Source organism: Anopheles funestus, chromosome 3RL (genome assembly GCF_943734845.2).
Source record: "Anopheles funestus chromosome 3RL, idAnoFuneDA-416_04, whole genome shotgun sequence".
Lineage (NCBI taxonomy): Eukaryota > Metazoa > Arthropoda > Insecta > Diptera > Culicidae > Anopheles > Anopheles funestus.
Genome location: NC_064599.1, coordinates 32,191,629 through 32,203,736, shown reverse-complemented (window position 1 = coordinate 32,203,736; position 12,108 = coordinate 32,191,629). Strand labels below are relative to the sequence as shown.

At 41.7% G+C, this 12,108-nt stretch overlaps 1 protein-coding gene across 19 annotated transcripts in view; it reads right to left on the bottom strand.

The window, feature by feature from the left end:
- LOC125770974 (CUGBP Elav-like family member 4) overlaps nucleotides 1–12,108 on the bottom strand; it is a 468,092-nt gene that overhangs the window by 89,478 nt on the left and 366,506 nt on the right. For 2 of the 19 annotated variants that reach the window (XM_049441125.1, XM_049441124.1), the window contains exon 3: nucleotides 7,207–7,914. The exons of the other annotated variants lie outside the window; for them this stretch is intronic. The gene's annotated coding sequence lies outside the window, so the exon portion shown is untranslated. The remainder of the gene's footprint in view (nucleotides 1–7,206; nucleotides 7,915–12,108) is intronic. 19 annotated transcript variants of the gene reach the window in all.

Sequence of the window (12,108 nt, the reverse complement as noted above, 5' to 3'; positions counted from 1 at the left end):
GGTATGAACATGATGATGATGATGGTGGTGGTGGTGTTGGTTATGTTGGTTTTGATGAAGTTAATTAATTTGATCGTTTGATTTGGTTTCGTTCGTTCCGATTTCCAATTGATGAAGTCGAAAATGGATGATTGGTTGGTTGTTTTGTTTTGGTATGGATTTTGTTTTGTTTTACCACACATTTACCACACAACACACGCCACGTTACGGGAATGGTTTTTTTTATATTATTTGTTTTTTTCAGGTTTTGTTTGTTTGTTTTTTTTTTTGTATTTTGCATGAAGAGCGAACAATGGATTTGACATAAAAAAGAAAAGAGAAAAAGAAGAAAAAAGTAAATTAATAATTTTGCATCATGAACAATTAGCGCTGACAGTTTTGTGTTGAAATGTTTGCGTGCGCTTGTGTGTGTGAGTTGTTTTGTAAGGATAAGTGGAGCGTTGATTTTGATAATAAAGAAAAAACGAAAAAAAAATAAAATTTCAACAAAACATGAAATAGAGGAACAAGTAAAAATTAGCAACATAAATAAAATAACAGAATTTAAAAACAAAAAAAAAAACAAAAATAAAACTTTCAAAAGGAATGGAAAGGCACATCACAAAATAAAATAAAATAAAAAAACACATAACATAAGGTGTATTTCGGTTGGGAAAGTGTTTCGGGAAATGCGGGTAGGGTAACAAGAGTGTAAATTTAATCATAGTGCCAGCAGTACAACGTTCAATAAACAGTCAATCAACAACAGGATACGTTTATCTAAAATAAAAAAATACAATTGAGCTTATAAAGATGTATTGTAAAACACGTTCACTATTATATAGTTTGGTTCAAAAGTTTGTTTTTTTTACCTTTTACGCTTAAATATTAAGAAAAATATTACGAAACAGGTAGGAGAAAGTGAAACAGGTAATATGTGAAAAGGCAAACAGAAAACCAAACATTCTAACAGAAAACCGATCAATACTGCTCTATGTTTGGTGTGTGCGTGTGTGTGATACATAATCACAGGCGCTATATTATGTCACTGCACTGGGTAAGCTAGCAAAACGAACATTAACTCACAACAAGAAGAAAGAATAACAAAAAACACTACGACCATGTGAATGAAAATACTACTAAACACGTAATGTCACAGCGAAACAAAGATTAAAAACCCTAATATTAATTTCAAAACTTGGTAAGTTCTTTTCTGTAAACATGTATTTAATTAATTAAAGTAGTTGAATAAGAGTTCTTTGTTTTTCCATATCACAAAATACGACGAATAGTCTGTTATGCTAAAATCCATGTCACGTATCTAGTGAAAATGAAAGCGCGGAGATGAATTGAACAGAATCGACTGACGCAAGCAGACGGCTTTTGGTATGCTTTATTAAACCAATCCTGGAGATGTGGCTTCAAACGAGCCAAGCAAGAAAAAAAAGTATCGTCAACGCGTAATTAGGATAATTTATGGCTTCTCTTTCAAAGCCGCATCTTACGTTGAGGTACCGGCTAAAAGATCCCTCGATTGAAAGAAGGCATACAACAATCTACTTTGTTGGAACTTTTCTTCTACAACTGTGTAACATCTTCGATGGGTGGGGAAGCAAAATAAAGCACATAAATAGAACAAATGCTTTAAGAAATTTTTTGCGAGGTAATTTCTTTAACCATTTACCAAAAAAAAAAAGATAAAAGATTGAATTATCATACCCTGTAGAAGATTTCATTCTTTGCCCTTTTTCATTCGATTCGAACTTTTTGTTTTGTTTGTCTGCCTTTGAAATGGGCTATTCTTAAAAATATTCTTAAACTTTTCCTTTTACATCCTAGCGTCGGAAGCGTGAAACCTAAACTTTTTTCTCTGTACAGATCAATTGGGAAGGGAATACGGGCAAAAAACCCCGCCAAAAAACGAAGATGAAAAAGAAATGTATTAATCAATTTCCACTAACAATGACGAAGTAGCAAACGAAGCAAGAGCAAGACCAGCCGAGAGCGGCACACTGTCGATCACAATACGAGACAAAGGATCATAAAGAAGCTTTCGCACTCACTTCATGGTTTGGGGATAAGTACGCCTCACCTCGGAACGCTACTCGGCTGTCTCCTTGGTGGTCAAAGGGCACGAAACGTTAGGTAAGTTCTGGGCTTCCAAACACCAAACCTGGAAGGTGCAATTGTTCCGTACCTTTTGCCACAACCAAAGCAGCTGCACAGAGCTGCTTCCTTATGCTAATGAAAAAATATTTTGTCCCTCTTCCTGAGGGTTATTACAATCGTCGACCACACTTTGCTGTACACGGGGCAGAGCATCGTTGGCTGTTTAGCGCTGGTGACGCTTTTCTTTGTGTCCCCTCGAGAGCATGGTAAAACCTTGACGGAATTTTAAACGAAGCATCCCTACGAACGTTGCCTTGTGCCTAGAGCACCAGGAAGTAAGCATCTTGCCACGAAAACCTCCTGAAAGAAAACTACCTCCGATCGATTGAGCACGAGCAGCTACCACCCGGGGAGTTTTTTCGTGCTGCATGCGAAAGGCGAGAAAGCGGTAGCGGACGTGATGAGTTTTGCTAACGATGTTTTCGCAAACTATTAGTTGAATCATGGGGTTGCACTTCCTTCTTGCGAGGGCTTCCGGAGCGCAGAAGATGCTTCTACCATTCACCCGGGTTACGGGTGTTGTATCGTGCAAGAAAGGTTTTTTGGCTACCGATGTGCAGCCCCTTCCTTCCCCGAATCCCCTCCTCAGCAACCGAATTCCCGACAGACAGGATGAACAGATTTGTTTCGCCCATCCGCCTTTTCGGTTTCGGCTTCAAAGTGCATTAAACGATGCACCCGAGCGGAAGCGGAAACGTTACCCATCCGTGCGCTTCCGATGGACGAGGGATGAATATTATGTACCCATTTTGCTTCGGCCACACCGAATTTCCGCACCTCGGAAGTTCGGGAGTCTGGCGTACTCTTGATCCATTGTTGTGGTATTGGATTGGTTTCTACCGGTACTGATGGGAAGCGAGATATCGACACAGAGATTGAACGTTCCGTTGCATGCAAAGCGTCTTTCTTTGCTGGCTTTTTGAAAGACGGCCACTAAAGGCACGGTGTCTGAGCGTAAAAAATATGCTTCCTATACGTTCCCTTGTTCGTACGGCGGGTATTTGGCTCGGTACGAAAGTAAGCTCGTCAGTGGGGATCGTCTTGGGACAATGAATCATCGATTGAAGTAAAATTTGCCAAGAAAAACCGATTAGCATCGAATCGAATACGATTCGGTATGAGCGGTATGAAGCAATACGGTTGCCATTTTGACGCAACATCCCCACCGTAAGCCGGCAAAGACAAAAACTTTATCCCCTCCAAAAGAAACGACCAAAAAAACCCAGGGAAAAGATTAGGTCTTTGAAAAATTATCCTCAATTTTCGGTCGCTTTACCCAGTTTTTGGTCGGTGGGTTTTCGGTCACTTTGCTACCATTGGATTATATTACCATTAGACATAATTCGGATCATTATACGTAATTTATGAGATTCGATGGGTATCCTTTTCAGCATTTCTAATCTTGTTAATTACACCGACCGAGCATACGAGTTTTTGGGGAAGAGATGGATCGCACTGCACAGATTTTGGGAGCGCTATAAAGACCCGTTCCAAATAGCAATGGGGCAGAAGGTCTCGATCGATTTTCGCTTTCGAGGTTGCGTGCAAACGAAACTTCCAACGGATGAACTGCGGGCATCGCCGTAATACGATGGAGTGTCCTTCCGTACGCCGTGTTGTCGCGGTTGCGATGATACCGCAGCCACGCTGGACAGAATTCATTTGTAAAATTTCTCGATTAATTCTGATAAATCAACACCCGCCGTTACGGAAACGTTACCATTCGGACGTACCGTCCCCGTCCCCGGTAAAGGTTCCGCCGTTAACTGAAGTAGGTGACAGTCACCCCGGCCATTAGTGACATTAACAAAGTTCGACTTGCCAAGGGTAATGAGGCGATAGATAAAATTAATGAGCTTCTTGGGTATTTTGCTTTGTTTCCGGCAGTAAGCGAGGTACGGAACACGATACACTCGGGTCTGTAACGGATTGGCCACAGTCGGGGAAAGTTTCAACTAGCATAATTCGAAACCACCAAAGCTACCGCAGACGAATGGCAATTAGGAGGTTAGACAATTTCCAATGATTTAGTGAGTCTAAAAAAATTCGAACTCAGCAATGTGACGAAATCGGAAGACGAGACGAAACTCTGCTTGATTAATATTATATAAACCATTAATTTTAGATGAAAAGCTTAACGTGGACTTTGAACCAACCAAACAAACGGTAGAGCAATTCGTAACAAATCTCTTCCTTGCTGGTTTCACAATAATTGGATCTTATCCACATGGGATATTCGAGATTTCGGATTCATATTCTGAAGGTTTCTAACCATGGTCAATGGAAAGGCTCCACAAGTATCAATAACTGTAGCCCAAAATTAAAGTTCATTTTTGGAGCCACTGGAAGTCCTGCCAAGAATCTTGGAAATCTGGAAGTCTTAACAAGAATCTTCAAATGATTCAGAATAAAGTCCCATGCAAAAGGAGTAAGAATTCTTTCTGTTTTTCGTTGTCTCATTAACTTTGGCCCCGTTTGGTCTTTTCTACTCAAGTCCCGAGTCCCTTCTTAAAGCCATGCCAAACACCACATGCTCTTGAAGACGCGCACCGTACAACGGGGATGCGCCAGTGACCGGAAACTGGTAGATATTATGGTTCACAGCGTGTGATCAAAGTATTTATTTTCCACCGACAGCAATTAAGGATGCTTTCATTTGGGAGAGACCAAAATAGTATATACCCCAACCAATAGCTCGACAATTCATTCACCCGTTGACGTTGGCAGGCGTAGTAGTCCTGAAGCGAAAGCAGGAAAAGGGCATCGGAAGACAAATGAAGAATACAGGATATGATTAATTTTCTTGCTCAAGGAAATGAAGCAAGAAGAACTAAGAAGTCGACCCGGTCCACCCACCAGGACATTCATCCAGTGTTCTTTGTGGACATGGACCATGGGCTTAAGAGATGAAGGTTCGAGACACGTTCCCTGCATTTGGTTCGGGATGCGTTAATTCATTAGTTCAGTTTGCCCTCCCAATGGGGACAGATCACTGGCGAAACTGCCAAGACCAAATACCGACTGCTGAATCGAAAAAGGATAATGAATTAATCTGAATGACAGCTTTCACGAGCTTGTCTTGGAAGTCTCGGGGCACTTGTATGGTTATAGCTTGTAGAAGATCTTCGAATACCCATTGTGTATACTGCGAACTAAAGGTTTTTTTTTGTACAATTCATTGCTATCGATACATTAGAGATGCTGGAGTATTTTTAGACATGTTTCGATGAATACTTCATTCGCCATGTTCGATTGCTGTTGAGGTAAAAGATGGATTAATAGTTCAAAAAATACACCACAACAACCAAATTAATGAAACAATCGAATCGGTTCAATGAGGTACACGTGACACAAAGCATGATTGAAGGTTGATAAATTTTGATCAGCTTGTAAAGCAATCCAGTTTTTGGCCGAATAGTTTCTGATGTGTATTTTGTGCAACTTCATACCTCACTGAGCCAGACAGCCAACGACACGCACACAGAGAGAATATTATCAAATGTTTCACAGTGGTGAGTTTAGAGAGTTTACACCAATGATCATGACAACAAGTAGTACTAAGTAATGGTAAATGAACAACATCGAAAATATGCAGCAATGAAAGTCTACGATCGTCAGTCACAACAAACAATACGATACGCTCTAGATGGGAGGTTTTGACGGTTTCTAATCGTGTGGGCGAAACCCGCAAAAACCCGAATAGTTCTGCAACCTGGAGCTTGTAAAACGTATGCAAGGGACGGGATGCTGTCAACAACAAAAATTGAGAGGAATTCTTTATAGGCACTGAGAGCGAGTGCCCTTCATTTTGTGAGCATGAGCATGACACGGTTTTTCAAACTACGAAATAATTACGGACATCCTAGGAGAATGCATAAATCACGACAACGGTAAAGGTTACGACAATGAACAAACAGAGCAAAATAGGAATCAATGCAAAACAACGCAAAAACACAAGGAAGTACGATATTGGGAGCCAGATAATGTAGTAGTAATGGTAGGTAACTTGGTAGTGTATTGAAACGGCAACACACACACATACACAAACGCAAGGGCATGGCAGGATTATAAGGGCCACCAAAAAAAAGTAAGACTGACAACACACCTCGGGCAATCCCAGAGACATGAAGAGGGAAAAGAAACCGAACAGGGGTCTCCCACACCAAGTTCTGACTACGGAGAAAATTGGAATGCGATACAGTAGCGTAAGCCGTACGGGTGCGCGGTCGGGCACTAGACCAACCGTTTGGGGAACGGTATGTTAGTCACGAATCATGGCGTTAAATGAATATTAAAATTTGGGGTTTGTTGTTTTTTCTCTGTTTTTTTTTTCATCATTTCCACCAGAGTTTCCATTTTTTTTGCCAGTGTGGACTCACTCTCGCTGGAAGTTCCTTATACAGCGAAGGGTCGTCTAAGGGGAAAGAACCATAGAATCTGACAGGAGTGTGGAAACTGAGGAGTGGCGCGTGCGTTCGTTCACTGCGTGAACAGAAAACCAATTTCATGCTATGATGTGAAAATCCGTGTGATTTTCTTTATCTTTCTCTTTTTTTTTGGGGGGGTGGTAAGTTTGGCCAGTCACCTCCGAAAATCCCTACCAAGCCCTACAGTGATTCGGTCGGGTCGGTGGTACGGTGTGGGCCCAACATTTGCATAGCTTTGCACAGAGACACAAGCACCACAAGGCAAGGTATTGACCGTTCGTTAGTTTCGAGATTGAGCGAATGTTTTGGGCAGGAATTGTCCGAGAATGACTCGGCGTATAGCTCGCATGGCCGATGGTTTAATTTATGATCGAAGGTGACACTTTTTTTGTGTGCGGAAGCAGAGAAGTAGCTTGGTGTTATCGCGTATCGCATCCCAATCTTGTCGCGTAACGGAAGTCAGTCGTTTAAGGGACGTGAGGTGAACCTTACGGCGTAGCTTTTTGATTTTTATGGCTTGCTCCACTTATCCGTGTAATGGTTTGGGGATGGCGTGGGATGTTTTTTTTTTTTGTTTGGACAGAGGGAAGGGGGACATTCACGTGACACATAGTAAAGGACATAATCTTACTTTTCAGAACTTGCACTGACGGAGATGTGCCCTCTGGTCGCCTGTCAGCATTTAATCGGTCTTAGATGACGTTCCTATCGGAGGGATGGAATGGGAATCTTCCTCGAAGCAGTCTTCCTTTTTTCTGTTTCTCTTCTCTGTTTCTTTGCCTAAGTACACTGGGTTTTCGTTTTCTCGTTCTTTGTTTTGGTTTTTGTTTGTTTGTCTGTTAGATTCTGCGTTTCATACCGTTGAGCACCTTGTATTTCCAGTCTTTAAACTTCTCTTATAAATCCGTTTTTTTTCTTCTTCTTCTTCTTCTTTTGCTTTCCTTCCTTCTATCAAATAGTGTCTGTGGTGTGTAAAAAAAGTACTTTTCTTCCCTAATTCCAGCACTTTCTTCACTTATCACAATGAGTATGCACTACCGAAACCAATCATTGTACTATGCAGCTTTCCGAAACGAAAATCTCTGCCATTTGTTATATTAATGCAAACGCAGCGTAGTTTTATAAGCTCTTTCTTATTTGTGTTAATTTGTTATTTTTTGTTTTGTTTTGTTTTTTTTTGTAAATTATCCTAAGCTTATTGATTGTAATTGAATGATCGTTCTGATACGTATCCTGCGCGTGTGTTTCGCGTTGTTCGAACGCGTGCTGAAATAGGAGTATTTCGTAAACTATGTGCGATGGACGATAGGAATCGGCATCGACTTCGAGTGAAAGGTGGCTGCAATTATAGAAAGTAAAAGAAAGAAAAAAACCAAATAAAGTAACAGTAACGGTTGTTGTCCTTCAATTGCCAACTACGGAAAACACATGTTAAAGCGATCATATAGCCGGTATAGTTTTGGTTTTCTTTTTGTTGTGTGTGTTGTTTGTTTAGCTGCATTTAATGGGAGAAAATTAAAGTTTTGAACAAGGCAGATAAGACGAAGTTTGATGAACTGGTGGTTTTGTGTTCATGTGGCGTAGCTTAAGCGCTAGACAAATGAGGGTTGGTTCGTGAGCTAAATGAAGGGCAGACAATCTGGACAGTGTACTTAGCAGCAGTATTCGTCCTAAATAAATATGATATCATTCTCAAATGGCTGTATTTATGCAAGGTTTTCATTGTGGCAACATTTGAAAGAAAAAAACAATGTTTCACAAACATACGTCTGAATTTGTGTTAAACGAATAGAAAACGTAAAACGACAGCATTGCAATCACACGGTAAACGGATGCTTCACTTAAACCCGGCATTCTCTTTTTTTCTTGCTGCAAGCTCGAATACTCTTAACCAGCAAAGTATTTTGGCGGAGTGAAAAGCGAACCATAAAGAGAGAAACGACATACGAAAAAAATGCGAATAATTAAAATGCAGAAGTAAACAATTTCAATTTACATCGCCCATTTTTTTTTGGTTCCCTGCCCTACCGGGGATGGTTTTGTTTTTGTTCATTTTCCACCATTTGCCCATTACCGTTGCCACAGGTGCAATTTTTGCATTCAGTTATCATCACGCACCAGGGAACGGACGACGAGCAACATCACTCGGTTTCATTTTGCTCCAAGCACAGCCCCCGTTCAAGCTGGGGAGGACCCTTTTTTCTCATTTTCCCACGAACGAAAGAGTATGCTTTCTATTTTGGAAGCATTTATCGCGCAACATAGAATGTGACTGGAAAGCTATAGTGGAAAGTCAGAATGTACGAAGCAACTAACGATGAAAACTCATTCGGACGTGCCGTGAGAGCTTTGGGTCTAATTTTTTTCCTCCTCCTCCTCCTTCGCCGCTTCGATAGCCTCTGGAGATCACCGGTTTGTGGTACCTTCTCATCGGTATGCAGCTAAATCCGCGCGCCAGGGAAATGGCTTGCTGCAAGCCAAAACCAAAGCAATTTTCCACAATCTTGTTCTCCACTGCGGTTTGCTGGTTACGTCCTGCAGCATTGTCCTTTGGGGTGCTAGGGACGTTTTTTTGCTGTTGTCTCCCTTTACCGCTTTAAAAGCTCTTCCCACTAACACCATATTACGCTGCGCTGAGCTATTTGTGTGCGAGCGAGGTTTTCGGCCACAAGAAGCTAAGCCACGCCAGCCCAACACTACCACACACCGACACACACACCTTTCCGGACCGAAGCTTCTGATGATCCGACCGCAAACGTTGTTATCCTTACCGTAGAGCGTCGGCTCGGGAAATGCATTCGCTATCGAGGGATCCACAGGCAACAAAAGGACGCGAAAAAAACCCCCGTTACAGGTGGAGGAAAATTCAGATTTATCTCCACACTTGATGCAAATAAAAGCCAAAAGCACACAGATTTGCATTTTAACCATTAATTTTCTACCTTTTTAGATTTGTGCCAGGTTATGCCAGATGGAAAGCCTTGCGATGCAATGGCCACTGCTGTGCATTGCGCTTTGGTAGTATTTTTTTCCACACCGCTTTAGGCTTAACTTTGTAATGCTGAAAGAATCCAACAAAAAAAGAGAGAGAGTCCATTCCACTCTACGTAAACGAGATGGACACTGTACCGAGTCGGGTTGGGAAAATTCGTTTTCCCGCCTGAGATTCATTCCCTGGTCAAGGATAGGGGGCCGTGAGTCGAGTGGCCGTTGGCTCTTCAAAACCATCGCACTCGTGTCCTTTTCGTTCCACCATCGTCATACTGGCGAAACCAAAAAAATAAACCTCCTTTAGGGGTAAAGTGTTGAGTAACGAAATTTTCTTACCCATCCACGTGCCACGGTGGGAAAGAACCGACCGAGGGAAAGAAGCGTTTGCTCCCAGCTGTATGTTTACGTTTCCGCATGAAAAATCGTTTGCAAAGTGTTTGCTATGCTGTTGAAATTTTTGGTATATTTTCACCAGCGTGCGGTGATGCGGCGATGAGTCTCGGATGCGTTTTCCACAGCACTGCTGCATTGGTTTCGGAAAGGGGTTTTTTCCGGACATGTTACCTACTGCATGTATCATCTCATTTTGGGTGAATGTGTTAGGATGATGGTTTGTTTTTCTTTCAATTCATTTCCCCTTCACTGAGCTTACCACCAGAGTTTGAGGGTTTTTGCTTTTTCTAGGTTCTTTTTTTTGTTGGGTTAGCTATTCGTTAGTACTTTTTCCTTTTTGCTTCACAATTTGTTTGTACGGGTTCGGTGCAATTTTCATGAATTTCCCCCCTTTCTTTCTTCCTTCTACAACCTTCAAGCTTTGCCCAAGAAAGTTTTCTTTGCGCAGAAGGAAAATTTCACGTTGCATTAAATCAAACTATTTTATCGTCCAGTCACTCAATACCCCAGTATTGGACGGAGTGTGTGTGTGTCTGTGTGCATGTTCTTTACGCTCGGTTTGAGTGAAGTGAATGTTTCATCCCACCCAAAAAAAACTTACCGAGACAACCTGTTCCTTCGAACACCGTCGAACGCAAAACCTCATACGAGGAAAACCCAACCACACGACCAATGTTTCGGACTTCAATCAATCTACCTTATCATGAACATCTGGCGAGTTTTCTTTTCCAATGCGCCATGGTTCATGGGTAATGAAATGGAAAAATAAGAACTTCGTCCACTACCATTTTCTCCCGGCGGGGCACAAACAGCACGTCAACGGCAATCGGTTACGAAGGCGAATAAAAACAAGTTCCGCTTCGTTGCTACATAATTGATCTGCTGATGGACACCGTTGATGAATGGCTACAGTATACAATCCTTCGTTCTTCCTTCCCAAAAGACGCGGCAACACGACAGGTCGGTGGAGAAGATGTGATTACGCTTATTGCCCGCTTTTGTAGATGAGTAACTTTTCCTCCTTAGTTTGTGGTGCTTGTGTATTGTGTGTTTTCGGCGTGATTAAGCTATTCACATTCCGATGGAACAGGTTGTACTGGCAGGCGCAACAATTGCATTAAGTAATGGGAAGTTAACACTACTCTTCAAATTGATTTCTGCATATCCAATAATTTGATTAGTTAGGTCAGCTTTTTCCTCTTCTCTCTCTCTCACTTTCTGTACCTCATAGAAAAAAACATAAAAAGGACATTACTCATTTGTGTAATGAAATTCAATTACAGCATCCTGAAGCGTATTGTTTTTGTTTTTGCCATTCATTTTGAACACAAAACTAGTACAAAAGCTTTTGTGGCTGGCCGATTTGCCGGAGGTGCCGGTGTGATAATAAATTACACCACTTAGTATGATTTACGGCGCCAGTTGGACATCACATCCCAGTACCTCCGGTCATCGGTTGGCGATTTGACAGACAAAAATACCACACCGTTAATTTTGCAAAATCCTCAAACCCCGTCGGGCAACCATCGCACAGAAGAAGAGTAGGAAAAAATATATATCCGACATTCCGACAAGTTTAACATGAACCTGTGATTGTGATTGTCGAGCTCATTATTTCCCTATCAACATCGTAACAAAAACATGCAACAATCAAAACAAAACAAAAACGCCTCAAACTGATACCTTGCACAGGAAACATGTGCCGTATGGAACGCTCCTCTTTTTTATGCCATCAAATTGGTTCCACCATATAGTGCGCATCGTTAACACCTCCATTCAGCCAGATGTAAATCACGATTGCATGTTGCACAATCATTTCCTGGGCGGTGTTTTAATTTGTTAGTAAATGAAAAATTGCCCATCGGGTGCTAAAACCACGGAAATGCCCCCCCCCACAAGCCAGGCTGGCCGGGATTCAAATGCAATTTACCACCGTGGAGCCGAAATGATTTATGTCCCACCCCCCAGGGGGTGTTACGGGGAAATGTTAGAGCCTCGGGAAACTCGGTGCATTGTGTTGTGGCAGAGTTCATGTTTTTTTTTTTTGTTGTTTAATTCCTACCGCAAATTGTAATGCAATTTGACTATCTTGTCCTTTTGTGCATTAAAGCTAGCTACAAGGATTTTGGTTCCAACTTCACTGGCTAAA